Here is a 16,151-nt window from a genome sequence, read left to right on the forward strand (position 1 = left end):
AACCCATATATACAGTTATAATGAGTAAACGTTTAACTTAATTGACCTATTAACAAATTACTAGGAATTTATATAGCTTTCTACCTGTTATTTATCGTTAATTGTCTTTTAATTTGAAGAGAGTTGTACGATGACAAACTAACACTTAAAGTCTGCTTTCGACGGAATTGGTTGTAAAGTCGTTTGAGTGTTCAGTTTGTGCAAAAAATTAGTTGAGTATTGTTATAAAAGTGTTTATTTTTTTAGAGTTTGTACACTTGCCGGTGAATCCACGTAGTCAAATTTACCTTTATTGTATGAAAAAATGTAGCGTCCCTGGAGTCCAGAGAATAATAGGGCAATTTCGCCAGTTAATGAACCGGAAGCAAATCGACAAGGAGGTGATCTCATTCAAGTATTAGAACCTGAACACCGCCAACGAATACATTTATCTACTGATGCAAAACAAATTATTGCTAATGTTTCTCAAACTCTGGTCGAAAAAAACATGGACAGTAACGAAGCCGTACATGAAACGGCAACTTTGACTAAAAAACCATTATACACAGTCAGAAAAATTGTAAGTAATCCTATTATACCAAGATTAGTAAGACAAGATAACAGTATTTCTCGGAAGCTCGATCGTGCAGATGAAGATCTTAGTCGTCGCAAAGTGTATGCCTTGTATGAAGAACAAATTGTACCCACACTAGATATATTAGTTGACAGGCTTCACGTCGACAACACTGAAATTAAGTGCTGTAGAACAACTGTTTGGAAGTGTTTGCAACGTATAGGGTTTAAATACAAAAAAGTAGATAAAATACAGGTACTTATGGAATACAATCGTTTACGGATATGGCGAATGGAATATTTAAACAAAATTAAACAGTATCGTCAAGAGAATCGACCTATTATTTATTTAGATGAAACGTGGTTTGATACTCACGATACGCCATCTAAAGGTTGGGTAGATAATAGTCAATCTTGTTCAACAACAGCGCCTTCTAATAGAGGAAAAAGAATAACAATATTCCATGCTGGATCAGTCAATGGATGGGTTCCAAATGCCTTATCTCTATCAGCTAAAACATCAGTGATTCATGTCTCAATTACCATTACAACACAACTTCAGATATATTTGAAGACTGGTTCAAAAATAAGTTAACACCCAACATACCCCCTAATAGTGTTGTAGTTATGGACAATGCAACATATAATAGCAGGCAATTAAATAAAATTCTTGAATTACTTGTATGAAAAAGATATTTATTTTCTCATAGATAATACTAAGAACGATTTATTGGACATTTTAAAAAGTTTCCGAAAGTTTTATGCCGAAAAGATGGGTCATACGATTTTAAGACTTCCACCATATTACTGTGTATTTAACCCAATCGAACATATGTGGCATCAACTTAAGAGTTCGAAGAAATAATACTTCGCCACATTTAAATGCATCTGTCCTGCATTTAATTGAAAAGGAAATACTCAAAATTGATGCGAATAGTTAGAAAAATGGAGTCTCACATATCATGAAAGCTGAGAATTCGTATTTTCCTACATATAATATACAAAATATTATCATCAATTTAAAAGACGACAGTGATAGTGACACAGATTTAACATAATATCTATGTGATATGTGATATTTATACTCGTTTTGTGTGAGTGTGTGTTTTGTGTTTTATTGGCACTGGTTTTCACAACAAACTGTCCAGTCAATTTCATAATGATTTTTTTAGACTATAACTTATCACTAACTCAGGGGAGTAATGTGTAGTGTCTGTGTTAAGTGAATGTCTTGTTACTTTAGTAAATTCGACGTCATTGTCTTTACAAAGAGACGCTAATTGTATCCGATCTGGTACCGATTTACTCGTTTTAAAAGTTTCATATTTATTCATGTTGACTTGTTTTGTTTAACTTTTCGGTTTCATGTCTGAAAAAGTCGGCAAAAAATGATAAATTTCTTTATTAATAATTTCACAAAAAAAAATTATTCTTCACTTAAGGTTGTGCATCACATAAAATTATTAATCAATAATCTTATAAAATATTAAGTGGTCGATAGGGAAAATCATAATTATTAATTAATATTGAAGAAGAAAGTGATTTTGAATTAAGATATACAAGAAAATGTTATTTTAAAGTAATTGTAGGTATTAAAAGTTATGTCCAAGTTTAGATTCATGGCCTTCTAATAATTAAATAATACATTTAAAATAAAAAGTAAATAAAAAAATACTTTTGCATTTGTTGATTTTGTATATTGAATAAGTTATCAGTTTATGTAGTTTTTCCCTTAATTGTCTAGATATTTATTTAAATTAAATATGTAATGTAAATGCCAAATAAAATATAAAATTCGTTAAGCCGGCCCTTTTTACTATTTACCTGAAGAAAGCAAATCTCTTTATGGCGTCGACTTTATCAGCGGGATAGTTTTAAATTCTGCATAAGTCAGTTCTTATAATTGTGATTGAAGTTTATAAGTAATATATATCAAAACTGAGAACGGTAGAATTCAGTATGGAAGCGGTAACTTGCAGGAATTTGCTATTATTTGCTTTAGTGATTTGCGGGAGACCGAACTACAAAAAAATTTACGATTAGCGATACTAAAACTATTACATAAAGAATTCTTATTGCTTTGAAATACAAAATCGCTAGTCAAACTTCACAAAAAATCCAAGACAAAATCCATTCAAATGCCGATTTCTGTTCAAGAAGACAATGCAACTTAGGAAGATTAACTTGGCAAGCTATAGGTGCATGTATTTTAGAAGATAAAGCCTATTGAAGATTTTCTGTATGGAATCTTTGAAAATGACGATGATACGAAATGTAGCCTACAGCTAATTTTATTTAAAAGTTAAGTACCTTCTTCTTTTTTAAGTTCCATCTTCTATCGAAGGTTGGAAATCATCACGGCTATGCGGACTCTGTTGACTGCCGCTCTAAAAAGTTCTGCACTACTACATTCAAACCATTCTCTTAGGTTTTTAAGCCAGGATATTCTTCGTCTTCCCACATTTCGCTTTCCTCGGATTTTGCCTTGCATAATAAGTTGTAATAATGCGTATTTTTGCCCTCTCATCATCACATGTCCTAAGTACTCAAGTTTTCGTCTTTTGATAGTTAATATTATTTCCGCCCCATTTCCTATCATTCTAGTTACTTCCACGTTTGACATTCTTTGAATCCATGATATTCGTAGGATTCTTCTGTAACACCAAAATTCAAAGGCGGCCAACTGATTCAGATGGACTTGTTTAAGTGTCCACGCTTCCAAGCCATAAAGAAGAGTAGAGAACACGTAATATCGAAGCATTCTCAGGCGTAGTTCTAATCTTATATCCCGACAACAAAGAAACTTTTTAAGTTTAAAAAATGATGCACGTGCTATTTCAACGCATGTCCTAATTTCTTTGGTTTGGTCTACATCTGATGTTATCCATGTTCCTAAGTATTTATAGTTATTAACACTCTCAATTGCAGTATCTTCAATAGTCAATTGGATATTTGCATGTGCAGGTTTAATCATCACAGTTGTGTGCCGGCATCGATAGTGTCCACATCAATTAAGTGCTAATTAGTTTTCAATTTCTAAGCAGTTAAAGTTTAGTTTTTTAAATAGTAAGGAATAATAAAACAAGGTAGGATTGTTCTTTATATTTAAAAATGGATGATTCTTCGGGTGGCGAAAAGCCACCCCCTGATAAAGGTGAAAATATGGAGGCAGTAAGTGCCCGTTTTGATTTAAATAATAGGTATAAATCCTCTGATAAAGGCCCGTTTTTTGTTTTTGTCGAGTCCATCGACCCAAATATTAAACGTTTATCACCAGTCCGAGTAGGTCATTATTTATTCATTAATAACTTTTTTAAGAAAGATGTTGTCGATATTAAACTCGTCGGTAGAAATAAAGTGAAAGTAATTTTTAATTCTTACACTTGTGCAAATAGTTTAGTCAATCACGACATAATTATTTCTAACAAATTTATTGCTTACATTCCGAATTTTTTTAATCACAAAAAAGGAATAATTAGACAAGTTGATACTTTTTTGGACGAAAATTATATGATGAATAATATTATTTCCGACCAAAAAATAACCGAGGTAAGACGTATGAAAAGAAAACTTATTGATTCAGATAATGAAACTATTTTTGTTCCTAGGCAAATGGTAATTTTAACATTTGAAGGAAATATTATTCCTCAATATATTACGTTAGATTTGGTAAGGTTTCAAGTTGAACAATACATATACCCTGTGGTACAGTGTTTAAATTGTTTTAAATTTGGTCATACTCTCAGACAGTGTAAGTCCACTTTCAGCTTATGCAAAAATTGTGGCAAAGAACACGAAGACAACTCCCGTTGTAGTAACTCACAATATTGTCTTCACTGTAAAACAAACGATCATACGACTCTAACGAAACAATGCCCAGCTTATCAACATCAATATAATATTAAAAAAATAATGGCGATTGAGAATACTACATTTAAAGAAGCTGAGTTTTTAGCAAAAAATCCATCCTATGCCAAAATCACGACACATAATAAATTTGAATTGCTTAGTAACCTAAATAACTTTCCCCAACTCCCGACTGCGGCAAATGACCGTACAGTAAACAATTCATTCGTTCCTAAACCTAAACAAACTTCTAATCCTCTTAAACGAAAAGCCATATCCCCGACTCAATGTAAAACTGCCTTACAATTTCCTTCAACTTCTAAAACAAAATCAGTGTCACATCCTATAATTCCTAACCCATATCGTAATGAGTTTATAGCATATAAAGAAAAAATACAATTACAAATTCTACAAGAAATTCCATTTGCTTTAGAAAGAATAATTAAACAAATTGACCCCAAACTAGTCTCAGTTGAATTCCAAAAAGTCACTCAAAATGAAATCAGAAATATACTTTCTTGTTTATCAGACAACGATAGTGATGGGGAATCATAGAACACTTAATATTCTTCAGTGGAACTGCCAATCTATTATAAAACAAAAGACTAATTTGCTTAATTTTCTAGAAAGTCATACAATTGATGTCATTCTTCTGAACGAAACTTGGTTGTCACAAAATAAAAATTTATATATTAAAGGTTTTAATAATGTTAGAGTTGATCGACGTGATGGCTATGGAGGCGTTGCTGTTTTAGTTGCAAACAACATTTCCTTTTCAGATATAAAATTCAAAACAAATTATAATCCAAATATAGAGGTTTGCGGTGTTTTTCTAGAACAAGTTAAATTATCAATAGTATGTGTTTACAAACCTCCTAAAATATATGTCTCATCCAAAGATTGGGAAAATTTATTTGGACAAATTAAAGGCAGAGTTTTAATTGGGGGCGACTTTAATAGTCATCACTGTAGGTGGGGTTCCATACAGGATAGTACACAAGGTAATATTTTAGCTGACGCTTTAGACAATACTAATCTAATTTTACTCAATGACGGAAGACCAACCAAAATATCCAGACCAAACGAACGTCCTTCAATGATAGACTTAACATTAGTATCTCCTCATTTAACAGGCTTTACTACCTGGAATCCTCTAAATGACTCACTAGGTACAATCCACATCCCTATCCAAATCACCCTAGATTTGAAATATTCCCCAAGAACAATCCATACCTCCACAAAATGGAAAGAGTCTTCAGCGAACTGGTCTATATTTGAAAATTACTTAGAAAAATGCCTTCTAGATACTCATTCTATAGATGTTACATCTTTGGAAATGTTTAATAACTTAATAAAAACAATTAGCGAAGCTGCAGACTCTGCTATGATTACTCAAAAATCATTTCAACCAAAATCCGGTCTTCCCGTATGGTGGGACGACGAATGTAAAAATTTAATATCGTGTCGAAAAAAAGCTTTTCGAGAGTATAATATTGTCTCAAATCTTGAAAATTATCTAAAATTTAAACACATCCAAGCCAAATGCAAAGTTGTTTTTATGAAAAAACAAAAAACATCTTGGATCAACTTTGTAAATACTATCAATAAAAATACACCGCTCAACAAAATATGGAAATTTGTTAATAAAATGGCTAACAAAAATTATCATTCAAAGACACAACCAATTTCAACAGAGCTAATAGAAGAGTTACTTGACAAGTTCGCTCCACCATACGTTCAAGACCAATTAAAACACGTATCAATATGCAATTCCAGTAAATTTAAATTACTAGAAAATCCAATAAACATCCAAGAACTGGATGCAGCTAATAAAATATCAAAATCTACTGCGCCCGGGAAAGATTATATTACTTATTCCATAATTAACCACCTTCCCGATAAGGCAAAAAATCATTTATTAAAAATATTTAATGATTGGCTTTTGAAAGGAAATTACATTGACAAAATGAAAGAAACAATTATATGTCTTTTTATCAAACCCAACAAAGACAAAACTCTCTCATCGTCTTATCGACCCATTTCTCTATTGTCTTGTATAACAAAAACTTTCGAAAGAATTATTAAAAATCGTCTTAACTGGACAGTCGAACACTATAATCTTTTGCCAAGCACTCAATACGGATTTCGATCTGGTCTGGGAACACTAGATGCAATAAGTCACTTAACAACAGATATCCAACTAAATTTTTCAAAAAATAAATATTTAGCATGTTTCTTTCTAGACCTTAAAGGCGCTTACGACTGTGTTAATTTAACAGTAATGCATTCAAAGTTATGCAAACTGGGGTTTTCCACAAATTTGTCCGCTAATATAGTTAATCTTTTTAGCAACCGAACTTTATATATCAGAGACCATAGTAATCAGTTATATGGTCCACGAATAACTCATACAGGATTACCACAGGGGTCTGTATTAAGCCCAATTCTCTTCAACATATTTTCGGCAAGTATACACGACATTTTTGTTGATTCCATAAAATGTATACAGTACGCCGATGATATATGTATTTACTCCGTCCGTGATTCATATGACGATTGTGTGGAGGTCCTGGAACACATCATGAAACTAGTAGATAATTGGACTAAAGACCACGAACTTACTATATCCCCAGAAAAATCTGCCATTATGATATTTACAAGACATAGGTTACGTACGCCTGATAGTCTACACCTGTCAGGATATGATATACCCGTTGTCACTGAATATAAATATCTTGGTATAATCCTAGACCCCAAATTACTATGGTCTAAACATGTCCAATATGTAAAAAAAAGATGTGAGAAAGGCATTAATCTTCTTAAATGTGTCACTTGCAGAAAATGGGGTGCTGATCCCAAAGTTGCATTGATGTTTTACAGGACCTACGTGCGATCAATTTTGGATTACGGATGTGTGTTATACGGATCAGCAAGCAAAACACATTTACTAAAAATAGATCGTATTCAGTTTAAAAGTTTGAGATTAACTTTGGGTGCTATGAAATCAACACCATGCCCCCTGTTACTTGCTGAAAGTAATGAAATGTCATTAGAATATCGTAGAAATTTATTAGCAACAAAATCTGTATTAATATTAAGGGCTAGAACAAGTGGCCTACTAAGTATGCTGTATGAGTTATCCATTCAAAATCTAGTAAACAATTATTGGAGAATAAAAAATTCACCACCATTAGCAGATGCCTTTCTGGAAACCAATGATTTACCGGTTACACTTTCAACAAATTATATTAAACCATCTTATAAATTAGAATTTAATACAATCTTAAAAAAATTAAATATTATATTTCCGAAATATTCAGATTCACATCAAATAAATAACAAGCTGTTGAACTCCATATTGAGTGAATATACTAATGAAACTATAATTTACACAGATGGTTCTAAACTGAACGATGGGAAAGTAGGGTCTGCAGTGTATATTCCTTCCAGAAACAAATCACTTAAAATAAAGCTTCCTCCACATTGCTCTATTTACACTGCAGAAGCGGTAGCTATTAGGAAAGCTCTGGATTGGCTAGAGCACGCAAATTTGCAAGATGCTGTGATCATCTCAGACTCTAAGTCAATTCTTAGTGGACTTAATAATACTGAGTTAAACCATAAAACATGTGAGCTGATATGTGACATTAAACAAAAAATGAGAAACAAAGATATAACATTTATTTGGGCAAAAAGTCACTCCGGGATAAAAGGTAATGAAATAGTAGACGAGCTCGCTAAGGATTCTACTCATTCAGGTATACAAGAACATATTTACACAGTATCAGACCTAATCAATTTTTATACTAAAAAAATAAATTTTAACTGGCAAGACAGATGGAAAATATTGGCGAATACTTCAAATAATCATTATTACAAGATCCATCCTACGTTACCATCCCTAACAGAATTACCACACATATTCCATTATAATATATCTAAACGATCAGCAGCAACTATCACAAGATTAAAAACTGGTCACGGTGCTGTTCCTGCTCACCTGGCTAGATTAAACATTATAGAATCAGGAAAGTGTTTATGCGATAATATTTCCCAGTGTGATGTTAATCACATCCTGTTTGGATGTATTAAAAATAAAGCACTCTCATCTACGTTTTATGAAAACCTAGTTAAAAGTAATGTGCAACTTCCAGTAAACATAACCCACCTACTGTCATTGAATCAGAAATCTATATACGAACTCATATGTAATCACTTATATGCATCCGGATATATAATATAAATTTAGTACAATCAAGTTTTAATTGATAAACATAACATAAATCATTTAAAAATCTGTGGCAAAAGGACTGGTTTCCATGCCAAACACACTATCATCATCATCATCATCAGGTTTAATCATGATCATGCATTTAGTTTTCTTTAAATTTATCTTCAGTCCGTACTCATGACAGCGTTCATTAAGACGTTGCATTACGTTCTGTAAATCATTGTTGTTATCCGTCATTATTACTGTATCGTCTGCAAAACGTAAGTTATTCAAAACTTCTCCAATGATAGATATACCTTCTATTGAGTCTGAGAGCACTTTTTGAAATACCGCTTCACTGTAGACATTGAAAAGTAGTGGGGACAGCACGCAACCCTGTCGGACTCCTCTCTGTATTTTGATATTTTGGGTGTACTCTGTACTGGTTGTCAACTCTTACCTTGGCAGTTTGATTCCAATATAAGTTAGATATAATTTTCATATCACGACTGTCAATATTTTTGCTTTTTAATATATCTACCAGTTAAGTACCATCGATATTAAATATGATATATAAAACGTATTTCAAAAAAAAATTTTTAAAAATACTATTTTAAATCAATTAAATTTAAAAGTTGAATAATAAGATTGAATAATTTCGTTCTACCTTAAGCGTATGTCAACAATCTCTTTATTAAGATCGTGTTTAAACTCACTTTTCCCTCAATATTTTAGCGGATTTCCTAACAGAATTGGAAATGCGCATCTGATTTGGTTGATTTATACCTTTTCAAATCTTCATCTCTATTGACATCGTTCCCTTTATTTCACCTGCCAGTCACACTGTTCCATTTTGGCCCCTTTCTCCAAATTTGACGAAGTAATCGGGGTTTGTCTATCGAAGAAAGATTTATTCTTTCTCGACGGGACGTGTCTATCAACATTTTTTAATATAACCCAGGTAATCAAATAAAAATATGAAAATTCTCTAAAGAAAATATCGAGAGATGCTGAATGATATAAAAATAGGGTCGCTATAATTATGGTTGGAAACGAAACAGTATATCTTATAATTTATTATACCTGTAGTAGTATTAAGTACATACGTAAAGACGCATAAAATGCAGCGGCGGCTGGCCAGGTGAAGTAGGTGAAGCTGAGGTTCACCAAAAAATATAATTAACCAAAAAATATAATTAAATTGAGACACATAAATATGAAATGAAAGCAACATTATTATATCTAAATTCTGAAATCAATTATTTATTCTCTTTTAATTAATCTAAAAATTAAAAAAGACAACTAGCTTTATTAGCGGTACGTACTTGACGGTCAAGTCCTAACCTGTGTCACTGGCCGTGTAGGATTCAGGAATAGGTGAGTGAATATCATTTTTGAAATGCGAAATCCATCTGCATAAGCGTTTACGGTTGGCATGGCAACGTGACGTCAGCCTATCCTTAGTGATAGCTGAGAAAACTGGTGAGTTCAGTTCCGTCTAAAAATATATTATCCGTCTTCACCCACAGTTGGATGTGTATTTGGTATTCCTATTTTTCGGAAATTTCTCTCAGCGACAATATTTTGAAATTTAGTCTATTATATAGATATTTTTTATATAGTATAGTGTATAGTATAGTATTTATTAGTTTAGTTTAGTCACAGTATTAATTTTATTTGTTTAGTGCACTTTATTAATACATTCCTCTCTGGTTTGTTTCGGATTTCGGATATAAAGTGTTCTCGTGGATTTCATTTGGACAAAAATAATTTTAGAAAGACATGAATCCAATTAGTGACTTCTTCTTCTTCCTATGCCGTCTCCATTAACGGAGGTTGGCGACCACATTTCTCAAAGTTAATTTGTCTTTTGCAACGTGGAATAATTCGTCTACAGTCATATTTGTCCAGTCTCGAATATTTCGCAGCCATGATTTCCACTTTCTACCTATTCCCTTTTTGCCATCGACTCTACCCTGCATGATGACCTGCAGAAGACTATATTAAATGGTGGCTAAATTAATGACTTGGTGTGTAATATATATTAGAGACTTCGTTTAGGCATTGGAAAAATGAAGATAAAAGGGATGTTCTTTTACATGGTCGACCAACCAGTATTTGAAACATCTGTGTCTTATTCAGAGTGGGAGGCTGAATCGAAACTCACCAACCCGTTTTAGCAGGCGTGGTGTTTTAATCGCCAAAAAACCCTCAATGAAATGTCAAGGTTCAGAACTAAAATATCCCAGGCAAGCAGAACGACTCGTATCTAGTTTTAAGTGCCTTAAAAAACTGTTTTCAAGTTATTAGGGCCCTAAATTGTATACATTTTTTTTAACGAATTTTTAATGAGATTTGGGCGCGAAGTAGGTACCAAAACTTCATCACTTTTTTAGTCCACGAACCGCCGCTGATAAAATGCAAAGAAAATCTTAAAAAAATGCGTATTTTAATGCACAAATTTTTTTGCACTGTATGCCATAATTGTTTGTTTTAATATTTGAACCATATTTAAAATATTTAAATACTAAAACTACTGTTGAAGATCTAAAATTCTATTTATTTATTATAAAGAATTAATTACTACAACAAAAAAGCAGATTGAAACTTAAAATCTAAAATATGCTCATATAATTTTACTTGTATAATAAAATAGATAATATATTTAAAAAACTAAAACTTTGTATAATAAATTTGTATAAGGAAAAGCTTCTTTCCACGCCAACTGAAGTAATGGGCGAAAATTTTAAATGAGGCAACAAATTTTCTTACAATTACATGCAGTTCAGAAAACTCACCCAAACAGTTTTTAAAATATTTTGCAATATTTCAAATTCTACATTACTTTTTAATACCATTTTGAAATTTTTGTAAATTTTTTGCTCCTGATGGACCTTTTACATTTTTACAATTTGTGTAAAACTTTTCCACGAAATCAACGGAGTCAATCAAATGTACAGAATGGGTTTCCAAGTGTAAAATGGTATTGGATATAAAATTATAATTTACTTAAATAAAAATAAGGTGTTCCTGCAATTATTTATCTTTAGATAGTTCCTGTGCTTTTAAAACAGCATGAGAAGAATCACTTATGTCGAGCATTAATTATTTTAAAGCATCAAATGTTTGGCATTAAAATCTGCTGCCAAGTTCCCCATCGCGTTATAACAGGTTGAGGTGGCAATTGGAGGTGGCCTTTTCCTTGTATAATTAAATTCTCAAAAATGCTTTGAGAAAAATTTTCTTGACGTTACTAATTGAGGAGTTTGCTATAAGAAGGATGCAGCTCCATAATATGTGGTAATTGTTGGGAAATTAAAAAAAACTGTGTTTTAATAAAAGTTTTTATTTTAAGAGACATAATATCAATCGATGACAAACAGATTTAGTCAATACTTGAGACTATTTTCAAGTAGATAATTAAAAAAAAAAAAATAAGAAACAAAATTGAAAAAAAAAAAGTTGGAATTGCATCTTTCTTGCGCCAAACACGTGAAATAATGCTTCTTTACCATCATTTTTGCAAAAAAAAAACAAATTCCTAACAAAAACTCTTTTATTCGGTTACAACAATCAAACGACTATGGTTTGCACACTACACAAATACGAAAAAATCTGTAAAAAGAAACGGGTTGGTGTCAAAAAAATAGCATTCAGAAACAAAATTAAACATTAAACACACGGGCAAACACATCCTTCATTCATCTACCTGGTCGTCTTCATCCGTTTCAGATGATTTGGTTTTTTGATTCTCTGCTATGGCTGCATCACTTGTGAGACGGGTGTAAAAAGCCATTTGATCCATATAAACGAATCGTGTTGCCAACTGCATTACATCTGCATATTTGGTTTTTTTGACAGGTATAGGATTAAAATAGACAGAAATATCAGAAGAAACTGAGAGGTCGCTGTCAAGGTTTCTCAAGATTTGGAATAAGTGAAAACTCGGAAGTCCAGCAGATATACTGACTTTAATACCATCTAAATGTTTATTGCTGTACTGGAAAATTCGGTATTTGAAAACCTGGAATCTTTGCTTTTCCGCTCCCGAGATAACGTTTTCAAAATGTCCTTCATAGTGACAACTAAAGTTCAGGATCATATTTTGTTTTACCAGAATGAAAATAAACTGTTTGGATGATTGTTTAACAAAATTATCATATTGTTGTGGGCTAAAAACGCAGTCCTTCTTCCTTAAAAACTTCTCAATAACTCCAAAGTAGCGATCACGGGAAAAAAAGCTATCTCCTGGCTCAGGAAAGCGGTGCTCTATTTTGTCAATAGACCCAGTTCTCACCAGCAAATACAGAAACTGAATCATTACTGAGTTTTTGTTTTGCGCAGCAGCGTTTTTAGAAAAAAGGTTCAAAACTTTAACATTTTTAGGGAGTATATTTTTTATATGGTGGTACAAAAATGACACCACCTCGTTTGGTGACTTTCGAGCCGTAGTTTCATCATAGATATAAAAGTGTGGTTGATTTGTCTTACCAGAATGGATGCAGAAGTTGTACGTCCACACTCGCGTTTGTAGAAAGCTTCCCCAGCAGGAATTTTTGGAAGTGGAAGGTTTTGTTGTAAGTCAAAGGTCAGAACCTTTACTTTGTCGCTATGCTTGCACAATGTGGTTTTCTCCTTCAGCTCATTGAAAAACAAATCGGCCTTAATTTCATGCAACTTCTTTTCCGCTGCTAAAACTTTTCGTTCATTTTCGTCGAGGGTCACATCTTTGAGTTTGTTATCTAACACATTACATTTTGTGCACGTATTTGATCAAGGTGAGCCAAATCTGTAGTTAAAGTTTTCTTTAAAGTATCGATAAAAGTCATAGGGAACTTTGGGTTTATATTTAGGATTAAGTTGATGCATCTTCTTTTAATTTAGATCTGGATATAAATAGAATCGACGGGATTTGTTTCTACTGTAATGCGATTCAGGCCTTGGAAAGCTGTGGATGTGCATGTTCACGTTTTTAAGTGTTTCGTTAGATTTTCGGTTGAATCTATTTGTATGCTTTCCTTTGTTACTAGGTGGCGGTGCAGTATCTCTATTACGAAAAGTTTAAGCAATGAGATCTACACGTTTCCTTGATATGCCGTGGATTGAACCAAAAGCATGTCTACAAACTCTTTTGGATAGCTTACCCAGCTTTATAAAGTATTTGTGGAAACAAGTGCGGTCTTGCCTTTCATTAGTCTCTTTTCGAGTTCTTTAAATAGTAGTAGTTTGAATCAACTGTCCCACATAGGTATTTTGCAATTCTTTGTCGCCTATTTTGTTAAACTTTCGTAAGACAACTTTTCTTGTTTCTTCGTCTACATTCTGAAAACACTTGTGCCTGCAGTTGCAGTTCGATCCAGTTAGTCTCGGTCCCTTCTGTATTCTTTTCCAGTTAGTATACATTTTTCCTTCTGCTATAGCTTTTTTTTCATATTTCTTTTTCAGAGAGTGGGGTTGGCACTTTTTTTAGTTTTGGTTACAGGAACAACTGGGGTTCTTCCGTGGGCTCCATGTTGACAACAGGTTCAATGTGTATTTTTTACAGAGGTACGTTTCTTCTTTGGATGCTTTCTCCTAGCTGAAGATCCTGCGACATCACTATTAAAACAACTTTCATCGGAGCTTGTAGGTTTACACTAAACGGATCTTATTCGGTTTCACTCATTTTTACATGACGTTAAATTTTTACACAAACAATTAAACGGCATGAAAACACACGCCTCGCAGTAATGATAGCGACTAACAAGTTAAAACAAATCAGCTGCCCTGCCGGCCCAGAGCCAACAGAAGATGACCTTGCATTCCACAAAAATTACCGAACATTCACAACCGTTTGGTGCAAAAAGGATGCAGGTCCGGAGCTGCACTCTTCTTGCACCAAATGAGTGAGGAGGCATATCCATCAACACGTATAATTCCTTTATTTATTATCGGATCTGCATCGTTCTTATACCAATTATTCCGCCAATTTTTTTTAATTATGGCATGTGTTTCCACTCAAAACGGTCTAAATATGGAGCTGCATCCTTCTTACAGCAAACTCTTCAATTAATTCATTTACTAATGGAAGCTCGCACCCTATTTACTCTACTAATTTATTAATTCTATGTGCCAAACACGTTACATAGATTAAATTGTGATACAATTTTTTTAAATTTTGTCCTGCTTGAACTTCTCGCTAGACACTATGTTGGGTAAAAATAAGTTTGTACGGGTATAAACCTGGTGATTGTTAAGATTGTTTTATCAAGCTGCTTCGAAAATATTAAATAAGAAATATCTGAATTATTTTCCTCTAATGGCGTAATTAATAGATGAGCTATATTTATTATACCACAAGAATCTGTAGTTTCATCAACTATAATGAAAAAGTAGTTGTCACCAATAAATTCTTATACAGTTTAGAGATAATTTTTTTTCAAAGTCGACTCTTTAGGCATATTACATGCACATGCACAGTATGTATGTATGTATGTACAGCGTTAACAGGCCTTTTAGGCCCATTGCTGGATGGATAATTTCCATCGTTTTCTATTCTTAGCTAACAGCTTCCAATCACTGATTCCCATCTCTCTGACATCTTCCATTACTGCATCTTTCCATTTCTTTCTTGGTCTTCCTCTCTTTTTTTTGCCCTCAGGTACTCTCCAAGCAATATTCTTGACTAGTCTATTACCTTGCATTCTTTCTAGATGGCCGAGCCATTCTAGTCTACTTTTTTTCACCACTTTTGTTATTGTAGGGTTAGCATACAACTGATACACTTCTGCATTAGTTCGTCTTCTTCATTCTCCCTCTACTACTTTTCCACCAAATATTCTGCGAAGTATCTTTCTTTCCCATGCTTCCAATGTGTTCTGTACGGTTTTGTTCATAGTCCATGTCTCGGCAGCGTATAGCATTGTGGGTCTAATTATAGTTTTGTATACTCTTATTTTTGTATTACGAGATATATCTTTGGCCTTAATTATTTTGCTCATGGCTCCAGCACACCTGTTGCTCTTGGTCAGTCTCAGGTTGATTTCAGTTTCTTCTTTACATGTCTGATCAATAAGAGTACCTAAGTACATATATTCATCCACCTTCTCGAATTCTACAACTGATCCATTCTCCACCTCCGATTTAAAGGATCCCCTGGTGCTTATTCCTTTTTTGCTCGAGATCTCCATGTACTTCGATTTATTAATATTAACTTTCAGTCCCATTTTAGAGCTTTCCCGAATCAGTCTTTTTGTTATATTTGATAGTTCTTTTCCATTTCTTGCAATGAAAACCACATCATCAGCGTATGCTAAGCATTGGTGCTCCTTGTATAACATAGTACCGGACCTATTTATCCCACTAATCCTTACAATTTTTTTTTAGAACTATATTGAATAGCAATGTAGACAACGGGTCTCCTTGGCGAACACCTTTTTTCACTTCGAATTCTTCTGAGACTGTACCGTTGCATCTCACAGCACAAATGGTTTGTCTAATTGTCATTTTTACCAATCTTATCATTTTTTGTGGCACTTGGAATTCTTTTAGTGTTTCTATTAAC

The sequence above is a fragment of the Diabrotica undecimpunctata genome, chromosome 5 (assembly GCF_040954645.1).
Source record: "Diabrotica undecimpunctata isolate CICGRU chromosome 5, icDiaUnde3, whole genome shotgun sequence".
NCBI classification, from domain to species: Eukaryota; Metazoa; Arthropoda; class Insecta; order Coleoptera; family Chrysomelidae; genus Diabrotica; species Diabrotica undecimpunctata.